The sequence below is a fragment of the Sinohyriopsis cumingii genome, chromosome 2 (genome assembly GCF_028554795.1).
Source record: "Sinohyriopsis cumingii isolate HCF-2022 chromosome 2, ASM2855479v2, whole genome shotgun sequence".
NCBI lineage: Eukaryota > Metazoa > Mollusca > Bivalvia > Unionida > Unionidae > Sinohyriopsis > Sinohyriopsis cumingii.
Window position 1 is genome coordinate 1,438,234 of NC_142962.1, and position 21,785 is coordinate 1,460,018.

Consider the following 21,785-nt stretch of genomic DNA (forward strand, 5'->3'; position numbering starts at 1 on the left):
ACAACAACAGAATAATCACTGCGCGAGCTGTAACTGCATAATGCTATGGCAGTATTCGAATAAAAATTCAAGACAATTTACCGTAGACAGAAAAGATAACAATCGCGGTCATACACGTGATAATGTCATGTTGACCTGTCTTGAGTGTAATCGACGTCGGGGTGCCAGCGCTAGTTAAGTCACTTCAGTGATTTTGGCGGCAATTGTGTATCCTCGGGAATTACCTGAAGTTGCTCACGGGTGAATCCGCGTTGAGGAGCAGTTGAATCCAACTTGTAGATTGCTGGTCTGCCAGTGGATCTTGTCACGGTGGATATCTTATGTGTGGTAACACTCCAAATGGGATCAGTCGCTCTTCGTTTACCACATTCAAGTTCGCCTGGTTCGTATAAATATCTAACTGTGACATTACCCAACACTGGCTGTGTTGAAATATTATTTCGTTGTATTTGTATATATTTTTTTGTGATCGCGATGGAAGGTTTCATGTTGGTTGTTCGAGTTATTTCATTATTTAGCGCAGCTATCACGCTTGGTAATTTTGCAACACATTCGCTCGATCTCGTATCTTGAATGAATTCTTTCGCGTATTGATATCCAAATAACCGCTCAGCAAGTGTTCTATTGAATCGCTCAACAATTGCCTGATCACGGTGAATTTCAGTGTGTCCTCGTCGTATGGTGACGTTATGTTGTTTCATCAGCGATGATACTGCACCTTGAAATTCTTTGCCAGGATCAACTTGTAGCAGATGTGGCCATCGTAGACCACCTTGTGGTCCAGGTCCTCGCCGATAAATTCTTTCAAACGCAGAAGCAACCTCAGATGATGTTTTAGTCGTTAACGGTTCCGCATCTTTGTATCTACTGGCAACATCAACTATGGTTAACGCGTACTTGTATGTGCGTCTTCGGATAGTATCATGTGGCAGAAATAATATATCAGCTTGATGAACCTCATTTGGCACACTAACATCGAAATGCGCGAAGTGAATTTGTTTGGGGCGCGGTAGATAAATTTGCCATATTGCCTGTCGGGATAACCAATTTTTGGCAGTAACCGCCGTAACTTTTGCTGCTTCAGCGAGTTTACTAATTGCCGCGTTACCTCTCCAGTATCCGCTTGGGGAATAATAAATCGACTCCATTATATACCAGTACCTAACGCTAATTTACCTTTCATTGCGGATTTTATCAACCAGGATGCTAACTTTTCCTTGAAAGATTTATCAGGGATGGCATTTAACGCATGAATTAATTTCACGTCCGCGAGATGGCGCTGTTGCAAATCTTTGCTTCGGTAAGCTACATCATGAGCATGGCACGCTGCATCGATAGCGTTTATCGGATACTCACCGGGTTTTGGTTGATCCTGAACATCAAGTCTGATATCAAGTCGGGTTCCTGGACCACAGTAATTATATCCTGGAAGATGTTTTTCTCCTGGGTATTTAGCCCACGGAGTTCCTGGCAGCGCTGTTAACTTGGCTGCGATATCACCTCCGCTTTTTTTTTAATAAATCTAAATTTTTTTGTGCCACATCGTTCACACTTGCCTGTAAGCGCTTGTCGATTATTTTTTGTTGTAATTGTTGTTGTATCCGTAGTTGGGGTACGTGCTCGGCATTTCACACAATATAAATCCATATTTATTTTATGATATATCTAATGGAGATTACTGACTTTTCTGCGTCAAAGCGACGAGAGCCAATTAAACATAACTCAGTGCTACCAAATTCTGTTCGAATGATTATCATAGGTCCATCTGGGTCGGGTAAGACACAGTTGTTACTTAATTTAATAATGAAGTGGATGAAGTGGGATAAATTATATTTGATAGCACCGTCAGTGGACGATCAGCGATGCTACAGCGTGTTAAAAGATTTTGACGAAAGTGCAAAATCGATAATGGAAAATCAAAGTGATTTTCAGGAAGATGTTATTGATTTTATAACTGACATCGAAGAAGCTCCATCCGTCGACGACATTGATGGATCAATTAACAACCTAGTTGTGTACGACGATGTGATGTTGGATAAACAAAAAAATCCAGCCAGAATATTCTCCCGTGGTCGACACAAAAACACTGATGTCATTTATGTGACACAACGTTATACACAAATTCCAAAAGTGATCAGAGATAATTGTAACGTTCTTGCGGTGTTTAACGGAGTTGACGCACACACGCTGAAAAATATTCATCAGACTTGGTGCAGTGGTGACATGGACCTCAATAAATTTAAAAATTTCTTTAGTCATGCTCAACAAAAACCACACGGGTTTGTGACGATAAATTTACATGATCCTCGGACACGATACCGAGTTGGGTTAGATACATTTTTTAACTAAAAATCCTAAAATGATAGCAGCAGAGGGACTGAGCCACCAACGTCGCCGTCGTGCCCCCCCCCCCCCCCCCCGTGAAGAAACTATTTTTTATAGTGACTTATCGCTGTCGAAATAACCCTTCTAGCCAGAAAAGAGGATTTAGTCATCATAGTTTCTGGATAGAAGGGTTTATTTTGTGAAATAAGAACTTCTATCAGAAATGTTTTTGATAGCGGTTCTGTTGAAATGAAATAGTTGGTGGGCTCAGTCCCTCTGCTGCTCCCACACTCGGGAGGAAGAAGAAGAAAAAACCAAACATACGATCTACACAACCTACGCGAACACACACACACACACACACAGGGAAGAGGAAAAAACAAACCCCAAATATACTATCAACACAGAAGGGAGATAATACAAACTCAAAATAAACTATTCACACAAACGTACGCGAACGCATACAAACCCCAAATATACTATCCACACAAACGTACGCAAACGCATAAAAACCCCAAAATATACTATCCAAACAAACGTACGCGAACGCATACAAACCCCAAATATACTATCCACACAAACGTACGCGAACGCATACAAACCCCAAATATACTATCCATACAAACGTACGCGAACGCATACAAACCCCAAATATACTATCCATACAAACGTACCCGAACGCATACAATTCCCAAATATGCTATCCACACAATGTCGCTAACGCGGACAAACCCCAAATATACGATCTACACTCGGGAGGAAGAACAAAAAAACAACCAAATATACGATCTACATAACGTACGCGAATACACACACACACACACAGACAGATAGACACACACACACACACACACACAGGGAAGAGGAAACAAACAAACCCCAAATATACTATCCACACAGAAGGGAGAAAATACAAACCCCAAATATACTATCTACACATGGAAGAGGAAGAATACAAATCCCATACCTACTCTCCACACGGAGGTGAGATGTAAAAAAAAATAAACCCCATATCTACAATCTACGCAGAGGGAAGAAGAAATAAATAACCCAATATACGCTATCCTCAAAGAGGGAAGAGGAAAAAGCCATAATATACTAACCACACAGCGGGAAGAAGAAAAGCATTATACACTATCCACACGGAGTGAAGAAATAACCCTTTATATATACTATCAACATTGAATGAAGAAAATAACCCATTATATTCCATCAACACAGAGTGAAGAAGAAAACGTTTTTTGAAAGCACCTAAGCCCTCACCTGCAATGACCAACTCTGCCAAGCACCTACACCCCACCCCCAACACTACAAAACCCATTTTGCCCGTTATTTTATGGCATCAGTGTGTGATTTAGGAAACATCAAGACACAAAATGATGGATGAATAGACTTACTATTGTTTACCGACTTGCATGCCTAAAGAGCGTGCGTGAAGGAAAACATCCTTTCATTTCAATTCTAACTAAAACATGTTCCAGAGGGATAGAGATAGGTGAAAGAGCACAATTTCATAAAGTGTGGGCAAAACACGAAACACGTCATCCTTATTATAGAATGTCAAGACTAAGAGACACTTACGTTTTCTTTCTGGTCTATTCTCTTTTAGAAGGTAGTATGCAATTTCACATCAGGGCCAACGCATCGGCTCACATTGTCAATTTTTCCATTTCCATGTCTTTACTGGCACAAGTTCTTCATCATCTTCAATTTCTTCTTTTTCTGAATCCCTCTTCTCTGTTTCGTTTTGTTTCTGTTTCTTCTCTTTTCTCTTAGGGCACTCTGAATCCCAGTGTCCTTTCTCCCGACGGCGATATTAGGTATCTTGACTTTTGTCTCTCTTTCTTAGACGAAGCAGGTATTCTGGATACAAATACCCATTTACCTTTGCAGATATAGCAAACTTCATCAGCACTTACACACTTTCGTATGACTCTCATCAAATCAACGACCAAAAGAGTAAGTTTTGTTGCCACTTTCGCCTGTGAATTATGCTTTCGTATGACTTTTAGCAAATATTTGACCAGCAGGTCGATCTGTGCTGACTCTTCCATCTTCTTGATCGTTTGAGAGTGGAATGAATACTCTGACGCTAAGACACTCTCTCTATATACAGGGACCTGCTGCGTATGAAACCTAGTCAAATGTAATTTTGCAATAAGATGAAACGATTTCATTGAGAAAGTAAAAGGCAATGATGTACCGTATCGCCTCACACAAAATCTGAAGTGTTAGTTCAAATCCGTGTCAGCGATTTCGAAGACGACAAAACTGAGCTTTAATCAATGCTCTCCATTTATGCCACAAAACCACGAGTCCTGATTCACGCCAAAAGAAATTTCGTTCGGTCCATAAAAAGTAGTACCACATCTGAGAAATGCAAAAACGAACTTCCAGAAAACTGAGAACGACGGCTTACACCTACACGTAAATTTATGAGTTTAAGTAGTGCGTAAAACTTAGTCAAATTAAATTTTTATAGTCAAGACGAAACGATCTCTTTTCGAACAAGAAAGCAGACACCAAGCGACAATGGCGATCCGTGTCACACAACACTTTTCAAAATGTATATTATCAGAGGTTTGTTCTAGCGATCTGCACGGTTAAATTAAATGTTGATGTATTTTGCAATAAGACGGACACAATTTGCATGGGATCGCCCATGGTACGATTGTTCGTGCATTAGCTTAATTTTTTAAAATATTTTTTATATAAATCGCCTATAGGATAGACCCAGTAAAGCATGGCCATTCTCGTCACTATCTGAATAGCTACTCAATCAATTCGAAGTGAACTCGGTAAGAAAATAAGTATAGCCAATGAAATGGCTTACAACGGGTGATGCATTGTTTTGTTCTAGGACTGTGTGGCATAATAATCCCTATGTTCTTGCGTTGTTACCATTACAGTGCAGATAGACTGAAATGTGAACTTACAAGCCCTCTTTGTGCGTGTGTGTTGTACCATTTCTTCTTACCACATCAAAATACTGAGCGTCACAGTATTGGTTCGCGTTTTCAAGCTGACCATTTTTTTATATCTCACTTAAACATTTTAACATAAACACTCACACTCACATCGGTAGAGTCAGAACAGACGTGTTACAGTATTGAGGGGCATGTTATCTTTTTTTTTTCTTCAAACTAATAAATTTGGGGTTTGTATGAAATAAAGAACCGAAAGTACAGTGAACCTCTAGGATGATGACCCAATCTGTCTGTCTATTGATGCGTGTATTTACTTAAGAAGAATATGACCTCTAAAACACAAAGAGATACGGCAAGCATGATTAGAATGAACACAACGATGTTTTCCTTCACGCCCGTGTAATTAGGGTTTCAATCGTCTTTGAAGACAAACTTGGTCTCCTTTTGTAGGGCTTGAAATAATAAAAAAAACTGAAAAATCTTAAGCACTTTGCTATAGATAATTTCATCAACAGACTAAACAACATAAATACCGTTACAACACTAGAAAGCCTTAAATCTTCTATCAAAAAGAAATGCATCAAAAAATTAAAGATTAACGATAACTAACCAATGAAACCGAATTTAACAAAGGCAATGACATGTGAAGAAATGCCTCTCACTTTGGAAAGATAGGCGAATGTAGTCTGTCATGCACCATCAACTTGAAAAAAATTATAAACAGAGAGAAACCTGAATTCAAAATTCAGTTGTTTTTTTCTTCAAAATTGTTTCGTTTCTTTTTTCTTTTTTTGGAACAAATCTAAGCACTAATATAGAGTGGAAAAGGGAAAATGCACATACAAGCTTTGATATTTCTGAAAAAATGAGGGGATATTCCTAACGTTCATAACCACCTATATATGCTCGGACTTGTCTGTGACTTATCCACAAAACAAGATGTACATATTTCTGGTCAAGCTGCAAGTGTGTGCGTGTTTTTGAAAATGGTAAAAATTGGATATACAATTTTCTCGTGACACTTATAAAGTGAAGAGTCTGTGCAAGTGTCAAAAGCCAAAGTCATATAAGTTTTGTATTTTGTACGGCTTGTAAAGATTTCCACTTTAGAAAATGTGAAGTATCACAAGTCATTATCACAAACAGAAGTGGAACATAGGGGCTTGCAAGAAAGAAAATAACCAGACAGTTGGTGTCATCAAGAGTGCTAGAGACGGTACCCGAACTTGCTTGCTTGCTTACTTGAATTAAAGTGATTTTAGCTCTAATGGAGCATGTATCACTGGTTTAATAACGCACTCCTGGGGAAGGAAATAGAGCCTCATCCCCCAGGCTTTTATGTACTCACAGACTATTTTTAAATTTAGCCACTCAGGTGTAGGACTAACTAGTCCTTAACAACCTGACTGTAAGGCTTTAGACATGAGTGGGAATTGTCTCACCACACACTCATTTTTCTGTCCGAGCGTGGTAAAGGAGGAAAAAGGTGCTCAGCAAGACAGCCATGGATGTTAAGTACTCACCAAAACGCTAGCCCGTACTTATTTGAAATCATGTCGTGTCACCAAAAAAGACGTCGTGTACGACATCGAAAGCATTGTCAAACGCAGAAACCGTAAAGTGGGCAAACGACGTGTGAAAGAAGTCAAAGTACCTTGGAAAGTATATCCACCCAGTTTTGATTCTTGGATCGACGCTTCGCAAGTCATCGACTATAAAAAGAAGTTACCATCATGCCCTTTCACGCACGCAGCTACGTCGACCACTCCTTCACCGAGTTCTTCTCTGCAAGATTTACAGAAACAACCCTTGTGGGTGTGGTGTGGAGAACGTGTGCCTAAAACGCAAATCGTCTTTTTCTGCCAAATCTTCGTGGTGTACTGTGTCATCGGGGCAGCCATCGCCAATTTCAGTTTGCAACAAGGAGACAAACAGTTGTGGACCATTGTATTGAGCAGTTGCATCAGTTACCTGCTTCCTAATCCCTCCCTGAATTTCTCCTCGAACGGGAACAACGGGAACCTTGTGTCCAGTGTCAGTGCAGTCACCGCTCCAATAACAACCCCATTTTGGGCGGAGACACTCCTCTGACTTCCAGTAACACCTCGGAGAGTCACAAACCTCTGGAATTATGAGCAATAACAACCAATTTTACTTAACCTTACCCAGTGACAGTTCCATGGAGGTGTTTCCCAAGAACACGTTGTGCTGTTACACGGTCAAATTACCTCCGACCATCCAGTTACATCTCGAAGCCCATTGGGAAGTGACTTTAGTGGAAATCATTCACCCAACACAAATCAAAAACATCACCGAAAAACAAAACACTTTCGAGGTGGAAATCCTGAATGCCCAATTGGACGAAGAAATCAATAAAATCGGGTTTTTAGGGGACACAAGATCAGCCAGCAATCCAGTCTTCAGGTTATTATTTTAGTGGTGAACATTTGGTGGACACTATTGCGGACAGGTTCAACTTAGCCTTTGGCAAAGCACTGAACAGAGCCAAAAGAAGTGTGAAGATTGAGTACCATAAAGTGGCTCATCGTCTCATGATCAAATTTCAAGATACGGACACATTGTCCCTCAGGTTCAGTGGTAGTTTGTTTGAAATTTTGGGTGGACATGCAGAAATGGTCGCAAACAATTTGAGCCCCAAGATCAACAGTAATATGGATTTTTACAGAGCTTTTGGAAACCCGGTAGAACTGAACCAAGGATTTAATTTGATCTTTGTGTATTCCGATGTGGTGGAGTACAACGTGGTGGGACACACCTCTGTGCCGTTACTGCGTGTCATTCCTTTCAAAGTGGATAGTACCACAAACAACGACCAGGAAGGTGCAAACACCTATTACGTACACCGTGAATTTGTACATCCTCACTATTTGCCCGTCGTTAAGTCGTATTTAGACACTGTCAACATTGCTATAAAAGGAGATCTGGGACAAAATATTCCATTCTCCAAAGGGAAAGTTACAGTGAAACTCCATTTTCGAAAACGGTTCTCTAATGAATTATACGTCAAGACAGCGACGAGGGACATTTTCACCCTATAAAATCCGGCCAGGTGCGTGTGGAATTTCAGTTTGCAGAAAATCTACGCGCAGATAATACGGTGAACGTCATCTTGTATGCTGAATTTGACAATACGATATAAACCAACAGTTTGAGAGAAGTCATTCTAGACTATTAGAAGTCATGGAAGACTTTTATCAATGTTTATATAGTAGGGATTCTTTGGACATGGAATGTGAAGATCCTGAGGAAGGAGAACCCCAAGACAAAAACGAAGAAGTCATCATGATGAAGTCTAAATGGCCAGAACAAGAATCACATTTAGTTTCCTGTTATGCTATAGTCTTGACAGAAAAAAATTAAGGAATTGATCAAGAAAGATTGCTATGGATGTCATAACGATCATCCCAGTCAAATTCAACACGATAAATGCCTGACGCTGAGTCAAGAAGAAAAATTGGACGAATATCTGGACGAAGCTTGGAGTCTCATCTCGGAAGAAGACGTGTTACAACAGTGGTATAAAGGCTTGCGTGAACATTATTGTCCTCCATTAACCACTCAAGAGAGTTGGGAGACAAGGCGAAGAAACGGTCACTTGTCAGACATTTTCAAGCAAAAAGTCAGGATCGAATCGATCACTTATCATTACCTGTGAAGAAAAAACCCACACAAAACAGGGATACTTGAGAACTTTATCATCAAGCTTATGTGATCAACACGGACGACAGTCATCTTCCAGGAACCCACTGGGTAGTCTACTTTCCTCAAGAAGGATGTGTGGAATATTTCGATTCGTATGGATTGCCCCCTTTGGAAGACGATATCATTGACTTTATGAGAAGAAATGCTCAGACCACACGATTCAATAATGTGAAGTAACAAGGCACATATTCCTTGGTGTGTGGACAATATTGTGTGCATTTTCTGCATCATCGTAGTCTAGGCTATTCTTTAGAACATTTAGTGACTTATTTTGATCGTCATTCTTCTAGAAACGATGTGAAAGTAGATCAATGGTTTTGTGACCATTATGCTTATCTTTTGTCTCAAGCAAGAAAACGTAGTGTCCATCAATGGCCTAATGACTTCCAACAGTGGAAATCACAATTTCATTCACAACGTTGTCAACCCTGTCCAAAATAATGTGTTGGTTGAAAAAAATGTTTGTTATTTGAAAAAAATGTTTGTGATTAGAAAAAAATGTTTGATGTTATATTGTTGGATTATTGTTAAAAAATCTTAGAGTTGTTTGTTAGTGTTAAGTGATTTGGAATAAAAAATGTTGTGTTTTGAAGAAAAAAATGCCTTTGTGGTTTGTTTAACTATAGGTATCCTGATTCATGCTCTTTGACTTCTCTCTATCCCTCCCATAACACTATTTGAACGGTTCGACTCGAAAACCGTGTAGTAATGTTTTCCTTCACGTCCGCGCTTTGACCATAAAAACGGGGTAATCTCCAGTCTGCCCATCCATTGTTAACTTATCTTCCTACGAAGATGTGCTCAAGATTAGCCAAGTTGAACGAAGCCTATGTGAATTTGCATAGGGTCATGACAAGTCTGATACCGAGACCTGAAGAGATAGACAATATCATAATGTTGAAAGTCACTGCAGACCTGAAGGAAGAGCTCTTCAAGGAGGAATTCAAGAAGGAGAAAGAAGAATGGACGGAGAAGTACAGACTTCAGAAACAGCAGAGAGAGCAGCAACAGCAGCAGCAGCATGAACCTGACAGAGGCTTTGTCAACAGTTGTATCTACACCAAAGAGTTCTTCTTCTCTTTCCGAAGAAGCAGACCTTATCCTGTGAGAAAGCCTGTCGTCAGAGGAGGCCGCCATCTTATAACCTAAGCGATCGCCATAGCTTCAAGTTCCCAAAAAAAATAATTTCAGGGCTAACCCATACTCTCGAAAAGAAATAACATTCCATTGCCTATGATATGTTAGTCAGTTAGAAGAAAAAATACAGAAGTGAGTCTATCAGCACATGATTTCTTTATCTTGGTTAGAAAGTGTGATTCTAAGTCCTTCGTTTCCGTCTCTTATCAAAATTTTAAAGTTAGTAATGTTCTGTAAAAAGTGAATGAGTGTTTCTTTTAGGTCTGTGCGTTTTTTTTTTTTTTGTTTTTTTTTTTTTGGTGATAATATGGATAATGTAAGTTCGGGTACAACGAAATTAAAAGACTTAGGCCCAGAACTCGGTGTGGAGGGAAGAAATATACGCAACAGCAGCGGGAGCAAGAAATGCAGACCTAGCCAGTTAGCACTCCACTCACCTCGAGAACACAAATAACATCTAGTCAACAGCCGACTATACCTAACAAACAACCCGTCCCGGAAAGAGTGGTGGCAAAAAAAAGGGTCAATTAGGTTAGACAAACGGTATGGCAAACTCAAATGTAATTATCGGAGGCACTACGTTCTTTTCTCACTCCGATACTACAGGCAATCTCAGCTGAAAGAACAACCACAACAACAATAACAGCGACAGACACCATAGCAGCGGATTTGAAACTATCTACATTAACTGAAGAATTAGTATCAGAACCAGAAGAGGAAATTGAGGCGGTTGAGGAGGAGGAGGGGGACGCTGACCCTCGTTGAGAAGTACACCGAAATGGGGCTAGATCAAGCATTGTATGACGTCAAAAAAGCAGGGCAGTTTATTAGAGCCATACAATACGTTGCCTACAAATCTCTAGACACCTTTAAACCAAGACCTTCTCAATGGGGATTAGGGGTCAGAGTTCTTCCCCAATTCTACAGAGAAGCCTACACTGGATACCCCCTCAGTCAACTGGTAGAAGCCGCTGCGTACATTGCCGCCCATCATGGCTACGCATTTCCTGATATCAAGAATCATGAGACTAGGAGTGCGGGAAAGAACGTGAAAGCAAAAGAGAGACGTGTTACCTTCTAACAGAAAAACAGCCTTTTTCAGGGCTCCAAAAGATTGCTTTTTATTAAATAGGGAACCATATTTGGCTTGGTATCCCTCCTTGACTAAACTATTCTCGAAACAAACTTGACCCATTGGAACACCACAACAAGCTTAACTTTTTAAACCTAACAGTGACCAAACTGGTATATGTCGCTTAGACATAATAATTGAAATAAGATCAGTATGGCTATTGTTATGTACACTAAGTGCTAATATTAAACAGATATGTTAGGAAGTAGGAAATTTAACAGACTTGTTAGATTTGAACTAATTGCACAGGTGGTTAACACATTATTGGTACTTTTTATTATCCATTAGCAAAAACGGGACTTGATTTGAAATAAGTACGGGCTAGCGTTTTGGTGAGTACTTAACATCCATGGCTGTCTTGCTGAGCACCTTTTTCCTCCTTTATCACGCTCGGACAGAAAAATGAGTGTGTGGTGAGACAGTTCCCACTCATGTCTAAAGCCTTTCAGTCAGGTTGTTAAGGACTAGTTAGTCCTACACCTGAGTGGCTAAATTTAAAAATAGTCTGTGAGTACATAAAAGCCTGGGGGATGAGGCTCTATTTCCTTCCCCAGGAGTAATTAAAAATCACGCGGTGCGTTATTAAACCAGTGATACATGCTCCATTAGAGCTAAAATCACTTTAATTCAAGTAAGCAAGCAAGCAAGTTCGGGTACCGTCTCTAGCACTCTTGATGACACCAACTGTCTGGTTATTTTCTTTCTTGCAAGCCCCTATGTTCCACTTCTGTTTGTGATAATGACTTGTGATACTTCACATTTTCTAAAGTGGAAATCTTTACAAGCCGTACAAAATACAAAACTTATATGACTTTGGCTTTTGACACTTGCACAGACTCTTCACTTTATAAGTGTCACGAGAAAATTGTATATCCAATTTTTACCATTTTCAAAAACACGCACACACTTGCAGCTTGACCAGAAATATGTACATCTTGTTTTGTGGATAAGTCACAGACAAGTCCGAGCATATATAGGTGGTTATGAACGTTAGGAATATCCCCTCATTTTTTCAGAAATATCAAAGCTTGTATGTGCATTTTCCCTTTTCCACTCTATATTAGTGCTTAGATTTGATCAAAAAAAAAAAAAGAAAAAAGAAACGAAACAATTTTGAAGAAAAAAAAACTGAATTTTGAATTCAGGTTTCTCTCTGTTTATAATTTTTTTTCAAGTTGATGGTGCATGACAGAGTACGTTCGCCTACCTTTCCAAAGTGAGAGCCATTTCTTCACATGTCACTGCCTTTGTTAAATTCGGTTTCATTGGTTAGTTATCGTTAATCTTTAATTTTTTGATGCATTTCTTTTTGATAGAAGGTTTAAGGCTTTCTAGTGTTGTAACGGTATTTATGTTGTTTAGTCTGTTGATGAAATTATCTATAGCAAAGTGCTTAAGATTTTTTCAGGTTTTTTATTATTTCAAGCCCTACAAAAGGAGACCAAGTTTGTCTTCAAAGACGATTGAAGCTCTAAATTACACGAGCGTGAAGGAAAACATCGTTATGTTCATTCTAATCATGCTTGCCGTATCTCTTTGTGTTTTAAAGGTCATATTTCTTCTTAAGTAAATACACGCATCAATAGACAGACAGATTGGGTCATCATCCTAGAGGTTCACTGTACTTTCGGTTCTTTACTTCATACAAACCCCAAATTTATTAGTTTGAAGAAAAAAAAAGATAACATGCCCCTCAATACTGTAACACGTCTGTTCTGACTCTACCGATGTGAGTGTGAGTGTTTATGTTAAAATGTTTAAGTGAGATATAAAAAAATGGTCAGCTTGAAAACGCGAACCAATACTGTGACGCTCAGTATTTTGATGTGGTAAGAAGAAATGGTACAACACACACACACACAAAGAGGGCTTGTAAGTTCACATTTCAGTCTATCTGCACTGTAATGGTAACAACGCAAGAACATAGGGATTATTATGCCACACAGTCCTAGAACAAAACAATGCATCACCCGTTGTAAGCCATTTCATTGGCTATACTTATTTTCTTACCAAGTTCACTTCGAATTGATTGAGTAGCTATTCAGATAGTGACGAGAATGGCCATGCTTTACTGGGTCTATCCTATAGGCGATTTATATAAAAAATATTTTAAAAAATTAAGCTAATGCACGAACAATCGTACCATGGGAGATCCCATGCAAATTGTGTTCGTCTTATTGCAAAATACATCAACATTTAATTTAATCGTGCAGATCGCTAGAACAAACCTCTGATAATATACATTTTGAAAAGTGTTGTGTGACACGGATCGCCATTGTCGCTTGGTGTCTGCTTTCTTGTTCGAAAAGAGATCGTTTCGTCTTGACTATAAAAATTTAATTTGACTAAGTTTTACGCACTACTTAAACTCATAAATTTACGTGTAGGTGTAAGCCGTCGTTCTCAGTTTTCTGGAAGTTCGTTTTTACATTTCTCAGATGTGATACTATTTTTTATGGACCGAACGAAATTTCTTTTGGCGTGAATCAGGACTCGTGGTTTTGTGGCATAAATGGAGAGCATTGATTAAAGCTCAGTTTTGTCGTCTTCGAAATCGCTGACACGGATTTGAACTAACACTTCAGATTTTGTGTGAGGCGATACGGTACATCATTGCCTTTTACTTTCTCAATGAAATCGTTTCATCTTATTGCAAAATTACATTTGACTAGGTTTCATACGCAGCAGGTCCCTGTATATAGAGAGAGTGTCTTAGCGTCAGAGTATTCATTCCACTCTCAAGCGATCAAGAAGATGGAAGAGTCAGCACAGATCGACCTGCTGGTCAAATATTTGCTAAAAGTCATACGAAAGCATAATTCACAGGCGAAAGTGGCAACAAAACTTACTCTTTTGGTCGTTGATTTGATGAGAGTAATACGAAAGTGTGTAAGTGCTGATGAAGTTTGCAATATCTGCAAAGGTAAATGGGTATTTGTCTCCAAAATACCTGCTTCGTCTAAGAAAGAGAGACAAAAGTCAAGATACCTAATATCGCCGTCGGGAGAAAGGACACTGGGATTCAGAGTGCCCTAAGAGAAAAGAGAAGAAACAGAAACAAAACGAAACAGAGAAGAGGGATTCAGAAGAAGAAGAAATTGAAGATGATGAAGAACTTGTGCCAGTAAAGACATGGAAATGGAAAAATTGACAATGTGAGCCGATGCGTTGGCCCTGATGTGAAATTTCATACTACCTTCTAAAAGAGAATAGACCAGAAAGAAAACGTAAGTGTCTCTTAGTCTTGACATTCTATAATAAGGATGACGTGTTTTGTGTTTTACTCACACTTTATGAAATTGTGCTCTTTCACCTATCTCTATCCCTCTAGAACATGTTTTAGTTAGAATTGAAATGAAAGGATGTTTTCCTTCACGCACGCTCTTTAGGCATGCAAGTCGGTAAACAATAGTAAGTCTATTCATCCATCATTTTGTGTCTTGATGTTTCCTAAATCACACACTGATGCCATAAAATAACGGGCAAAATGGGTTTTGTAGTGTTGGGGGTGGGGTGTAGGTGCTTGGCAGAGTTGGTCATTGCAGGTGAGGGCTTAGGTGCTTTCAAAAAACGTTTTCTTCTTCACTCTGTGTTGATGGAATATAATGGGTTATTTTCTTCATTCTATGTTGATAGTATATATAAAGGGTTATTTCTTCACTCCGTGTGGATAGTGTATAATGCTTTTCTTCTTCCCGCTGTGTGGTTAGTATATTATGGCTTTTTCCTCTTCCCTCTTTGAGGATAGCGTATATTGGGTTATTTATTTCTTCTTCCCTCTGCGTGGATTTTAGATATGGGGTTTATTTTTTTTACATCTCACCTCCGTGTGGAGAGTAGGTATGGGATTTGTATTCTTCCTCTTCCATGTGTAGATAGTATATTTGGGGTTTGTATTATCTCCCTTCTGTGTGGATAGTATATTTGGGGTTTGTTTGTTTCCTCTTCCCTGTGTGTGTGTGTGTGTGTGTGTGTGTCTGTCTCTGTGTGTGTGTGTGTGTGTATTCGCGTACGTTATGTAGATCGTATATTTGGTTGTTTTTTTTCTTCTTCCTCCCGAGTGTAGATCGTATATTTGGGGTTTGTCCGCGTTAGCGACGTTGTGTGGATAGCATATTTGGGAATTGTATGCGTTCGGGTACGTTTGTATGGATAGTATATTTGGGGTTTGTATGCGTTCGCGTACGTTTGTATGGATAGTATATTTGGGGTTTGTATGCGTTCGCGTACGTTTGTGTGGATAGTATATTTGGGGTTTGTATGCGTTCGCGTACGTTTGTTTGGATAGTATATTTTGGGGTTTTTATGCGTTTGCGTACGTTTGTGTGGATAGTATATTTGGGGTTTGTATGCGTTCGCGTACGTTTGTGTGAATAGTTTATTTTGGGTTTGTATTATCTCCCTTCTGTGTTGATAGTATATTTGGGGTTTGTTTTTTCCTCTTCCCTCTGTGTGTGTGTGTGTGTGTGTGTGTGTGTGTGTGTGTGTTTGTGTTCGCGTAGGTTGTGTAGATCGTATATTTGGGATTTTTTTCTTCTTTATTTGGTGTTTGTATGCGTTAGCGACGTTGTGTGGATAGTATATTTGGGATTTGTACGCGTTAGCGACGTTGTGTGTATAGTATCTTTGGGGTTTGTATGCGTTCGCGTACGTTGTGTGGATAGTATATTTGGGTTTTTATGCGTTAGCGACGTTGTGTGGATAGTATATTTTGGGGTTTCTATGCGTTCGCGTACGTTTGTATGGATAGTATGGTTTTGGTTTTTTTTCCTCTTTCCTCTGTGTGTGTGTGTGTGTGTGTGCGTATGTCTGCGCGCGTACGTTGTGTGTGTGTATGTGTGTGTGTGTGTGTGTGTGTATTGGTCTCTGTTTGTCCCTATAAAACTCATTTTATCCCTATCAGATACACTCTACCTACCTACCTACAGTAGCGTGTATTCAGGTCAGCCACTTGCAACACTGTTGACATTTATCCCCTAGTGTTCAGTACAGTGACGTCACTGACGCTGGAAATTTTGAGACTATAACTATGGACTTGGGGTTTTGCACAGGTTGTATCTATACATATGTATTAGAGTTCATAAACAGGAACGTCACTCAAGCTGAGGCTACAAAAAGATAGTGGGATTTTCCAAAGGGGTAACCCACAAGTTTTAGTATATATAGATAGTGAGATTTCATAGGAATTTCAGCTGATTATAGATACATAGGTATTTATCCACGATCGTCACACAAGTTGATATTGTAAGTAGTTACTAATTTTATCCATTTTATAGTGTGTGTGTATGTGTGTGTGCACGCGCGTATGTCTGCGCGCGTACGTTGTGTGTGTGTGTGTGTGTATTGGTCTCTGTTTGTTCCTATAAAACTCACTTTATCCCTGTCAAATACACTCTACCTACCTACAGTAGGACTTGGGGATTTCCACAGGTTGTAGCTATACATATGTATTAGAGTTCATAAACAGGAACGTCACTCAAGCTGAGGTTATAAAAAGATAATGGGATTTTCCAAAGGAATAACCCACAAGTTGTAGTATAAATAGATAGTGAGATTTCATAGGAATTTCAGCTGATTATAGCTATAAATAGATACATGGATGTTTATCCACGATATAATATTAAGGATATATTGACAAAACCAAAGACCCTTTTCAGAGCCATTCATAGGTCTCGAAAAGATCTTGACTTTCATTGCCTACCCCTTTTTATTTTTTATTTTTTAAAAAGAAAAATAGAGACCCCTCCCTATTTCAATTTCGTATGTTCCCTTTTCATAGACCCATCAGGTCGGGACCGTATTAAAATAGGGTCCCGACCCTGTTCCATTTTCCCTTGTCACTCAACAGTCCCAAACTCTATTCCCCATGTTCAATTCCCCTTGGCGCTCAACAGTCCCACGATTTATTCCCCATGTTAAATTCCCCTTGTCGCCAGGGTACAAACTTTTTTCTCTATTGTTAAATTTTCCATTGTCTCCAGGGTACAACCCCCCATTTTAACATTAAAGTCCCATTGTCGCTAAAGTATCCCCATTAACTACTACTGCATATAGCCATGGCAAGTAAAATATGAACATTATAATATGAATAGAATTGGCTATGGCAAGTTCAATATGAACATTATAATAAAGACAGAAATGGCCATGGCAAGTACAGTATGAACGTTATAATACAGATAGAATTGGCCATGGCAAGTACAATATGAACATTATAATATGGATAGAATTGGCCATGGCAAGTATAATATGGATAGAATTGGCCATGGCACGTTCAGTATGAACATTATAATACAGATATAATTGGCCATGGCAAGTACAATATGAACATTCTAACATGGATAGAATTGGCCATGGCAAGTTAAATATGAACATTATAATATACTTATAATTAGTAGGTGGTACACAAATCTTTACATGCATATACATCATATTAGATTTACCTGTGCATTATTCTGCAGAGTAAAGACGTTTGTCAATCTTCATTTAAACCAGGAATCTTTCTTGTAGATGCAGTAAGTAATTATTATTTTAATTTTGAGATAAATGGACATAATTTAACAATATATATCTTTATTAAAAGTCCAATGTATTAGTGATTATACTGCCAAGCATTTATTAAATCAGATCTGAAGATAAATGATCTATATTTAAAATTATCTAGATTGCTGATAAGATCACTGTGCTGACTGTTTAATAATTCTGTGACTTTGTACATACCACCTAGTCTGAGCCAAACCTGACGATCTATGGAGGATACCATTGACGATCGATGAAAAAAGTAATATTCGTCTTCGAGTATATTACCAATAAGACACATAAGACACATATATTACCAATAAGTATATTACCAGTAAGACACAATATGTCATGTGTTGGAGTAGGATAGTGTCTGTTGTATCTACAAATTAGGTGAGGATGTTTACTAGAGGGTTTACATTCTTGGTGTATTTCAAGATTCGATCATCCTGAGAGAGAGAGAGAGAGAGAGAGAGAGAGAGAACCACACGTATTTGTGCATCAATTTGATGTAAGTATTTTGGTATGAGAATCTCAGATTGCAATCTTCTTTGATCTTAAAATAAATTTGCAATCAAGTTAAATCCATTATGTGCTTTCTTTATATTATAGAATATATAATATTGCGCTTTATGTTGAGTTTTCATTTAAATAAAGCTGAGAAAGATTTCAGTCGGTAAAAGCTATTAAATTTGTATGTATTTACATAAGCCTCCAGTGCATATTCATGAGACAACTCCATTTCACTGTCAATAATTTTCTTTAATGTATTTCCTTCTTTGGGTCAATACAGGTTCAGAAAAGATCTTTACCAAAGTTGTAAGTGTTTATTGCCACCCAAAGATCTATTGCTAGATTGGAAGATTATTTGTGTGGAAATCTTGCTATACGTGCATAAATTTTTAAATTTTGATATATACTTTATACCAACGTAAGGAAACGGCACGCAAATATAGGGAAAAAGACGAGTATATCGAGAGGGGTGAGTCTTCATATTTTCATCCGTCTGAAGTCAACATAGGTGTGTATGCGTGCGTGCGTGCGTGCGCGCGCGCGCGCGTGTGTGTGTGTGTATGTGAGAGAGAGAGAGAGAGAGAGAGAGAGAGAGAGAGACCTTGGGGCTTGGGTTATTAGTTATTTTCCCGGTGGACAACAAATTATAATTCTTAAACATGTTTGACATAGATAGTAAAGTAATTCTAAGTAGCTTGTTTCTTTTTGCTGGATCCGTTTTAAGTTTCGTATAGAATTTGTACAACAGTTTTTCATGTGTAACTAAATCTATATGTAAAGTAATCACGAAAAAGTTGGCATTTAGATTCACGCATGTGTGTTTCTATCGCCGGATAAAATTGTTCTGGGGGGTAACTTTGCTGTGGAGTTGACATGAGAGACTTGTTGTTGCTGTTATTATTGTTGTGGGTCAGTACACAATATGCTGGCTATTCATGGCGGCCAGTATAACTGGTGGAGGAAAAACCCGAAGAAAGAAAAAACCTGTAAGAACCAACGACCCACTGGAAACTACTGACAAGCTTTCTCGCACACTCACATTGGCCGAGCCCGAGACTCGGATCCACGCTGACTGATTTAAATAGAAAAGTAAAGCAAATGCAACCGTTTTTTAATGTGTCGTGGCACTCCAGTCTGGGCATGATTAAGATCATGAGTGCCCTAAAGGAGGGAATGTCGCTCGGTTGTTACTTTCGTGTGGAATGGATGACCTAAAAGAGGACCTACAAAAAAACGAGGTCCCATAAGCTGTAACCTTATTAGCCTTCAGGTTAATCCGATGTGTAAAGTTAGAGTCTCTTCTTTCAAAATTGTATCGCCTTGAGATCAAATACGATCAAAAATGATGTATTTAGTAATACAGGTAGATTTCAGAATGTGCCCAAAAGAAAGAATGCTGTGACTTTTTTTTACATGCATACAATCACATAAGCTGTGCTACTGTACTTAAGTCATTACATCACGTGTGTGTGCGTGTGTGTGTGTGTGTGTGTGTGTGATATTTGGATTTTTAACGTAGCTTCAACAATTTTTTCAGTCATATCGTTATGATGTCTGCAGTGTGAAAGTCTATAGTGACGTCTAGCACTGGGGCATCATGCCGCAGACATGTAGCATGTCCACCCAGTCACATTATCCTTGACACCAGACCAATCAGTCAATGCCTAGCGAGGCAGCTGTTAGCACCATTTTTATAAGTCTCTAGTATGACTCGGCCGGGTTCGAACCCGTGACCTCCCGCATCTGAGGCGGACGCTGTAACCACTAGGCCACAGGAGCGGTAAATGTATAATGTGTATACGTCAGACGCAAAAGTTGCATTATTTAAATATTGAGCCCTAGAATGAGGTAGTAAACATAAAGATGCGAATGGGAATTGTTTTAAAAAATAAGTCTACCAATGCTGTTTATATCAATGTACTGGACTACCAACACAAATACTCACGGTAAAAGGCAATCAAACACCAACACAAATACTCACAGTAAATGGCAACCAAACACCAACACAAATACTCACAGTAAAAAGCAATCAAACATCAACACAAATATTCACAGTAAAAGGCAACCAAACACCAACACAAATACTCATAGTAAAAAGCAATCAAACATCAACACAAATATTCACAGTAAAAGGCAATAAAACGCCAACACAGATATGCACATTAAAGGCAATCAAACACCAACACAAATATGCACATTAAAGGCAATCAAACACCAACACAAATGCAGTTAAAGGCAATGAAACACCAGCACAAGTACTCACGGTAAAAAGCAGCCCAAAAGAATCCTTCCTTGTCAGTTAGAACTGCATATGCAAAATGTCTGCCATCTTATCCATAACATAATTTGATAAAGAGTCTCCATAACAGAGGGCAGTGGGGTACATATTGTTTCTTTAATGACACGCTTCATTATGTAGTATACCGTAATCGTTCCATTAGTTCTAAATGATCAAATTTCCATTTAGTTTTCTGTGAACCTTACACAGTAGTATAAGGAACATCCTCTTGAATCGTCCAGAACACTGATGGGCATTGCACATGGGCACCCGCAAATAGGGGCACTTTCCCCCACCCCACCCCGATTTCACCTCTGAACATGTTTTGGGCTACATCTTAATAGATGACCACTACATGTTTGCATCCCCCCTCCAAAAAATAATTTTGCGGTGTAATATAACCAATTGTAATATTTTGCTTCGTCCATGACTTAATTAATGTAAAGAACCCGAAAAGGTTACTAGCAGACGACTTTTGATCATTTTGCCTGGACGGTGGACAGCCTGACAGTTTCTCCAATACAGGGCCACCAGATTTTGCCATTTCAACAAGGCATACTGAGGCAAATTCAGCACGTGCATTACCAATATAGATACTGACAGAAAGCGTGTTTTATGTTTATGTTTATTTTATTGATTTAATTTTTGTAATATTTTCTCGATATTCAAATAATTTATTTCCACTTTCGAACACTGTATAAAATTAATAGTATATATATATATATATATATATATATATATATATATATATATATATATATATATATATATATATACATACATGTAAGAGTTTAACGTTGTTTTTTCTGAGTTTATCGTGGTATAAACTGTCAGTTGCCGACTCACACAGCAAATAACGCCTGATGAACTCAGAAAAAACAAGGTTAAACTCTTATAATTTAAATTTTTATTATTATTCATTTTATATTGTTTGCATCATTAAAAAACAGAAATCTTAATTGAGCGTAGTAATACATGTTTGGGGTTTTTCTGTTACGTAGCTATTTATAGCACTTGGGATTGTCCTGCTTGATCGTAATAAGGTCATCATAATACCAGTCCTTCAACCAATGGAACCCAATTATTTTTCAATTATTTTTTTAAAATTTTTTTAGAATGTTGTTTTTCTGTAATGCTTACCTCGTGTCCGCCTTAACTGGCAGTGTTTATCTTATGCAGTACACGTGACTCTGTTTATAGAAGTGGGTATTCTTAGAAAAGTAGTTCTCTTCAC

General features: G+C 38.6%; 1 protein-coding gene across 1 annotated transcript in view; it reads right to left on the reverse strand.

Annotated features, from left to right (window-relative positions):
- Positions 1 to 20,624, reverse strand: part of LOC149804197 (uncharacterized) — a 113,762-nt gene extending 93,138 nt beyond the window's left edge. The window contains exon 1 of the mRNA XM_089937812.1: positions 20,537 to 20,624. The gene's annotated coding sequence lies outside the window, so the exon portion shown is untranslated. The remainder of the gene's footprint in view (positions 1 to 20,536) is intronic.
- Positions 20,625 to 21,785: the final 1,161 nt, after the last annotated feature.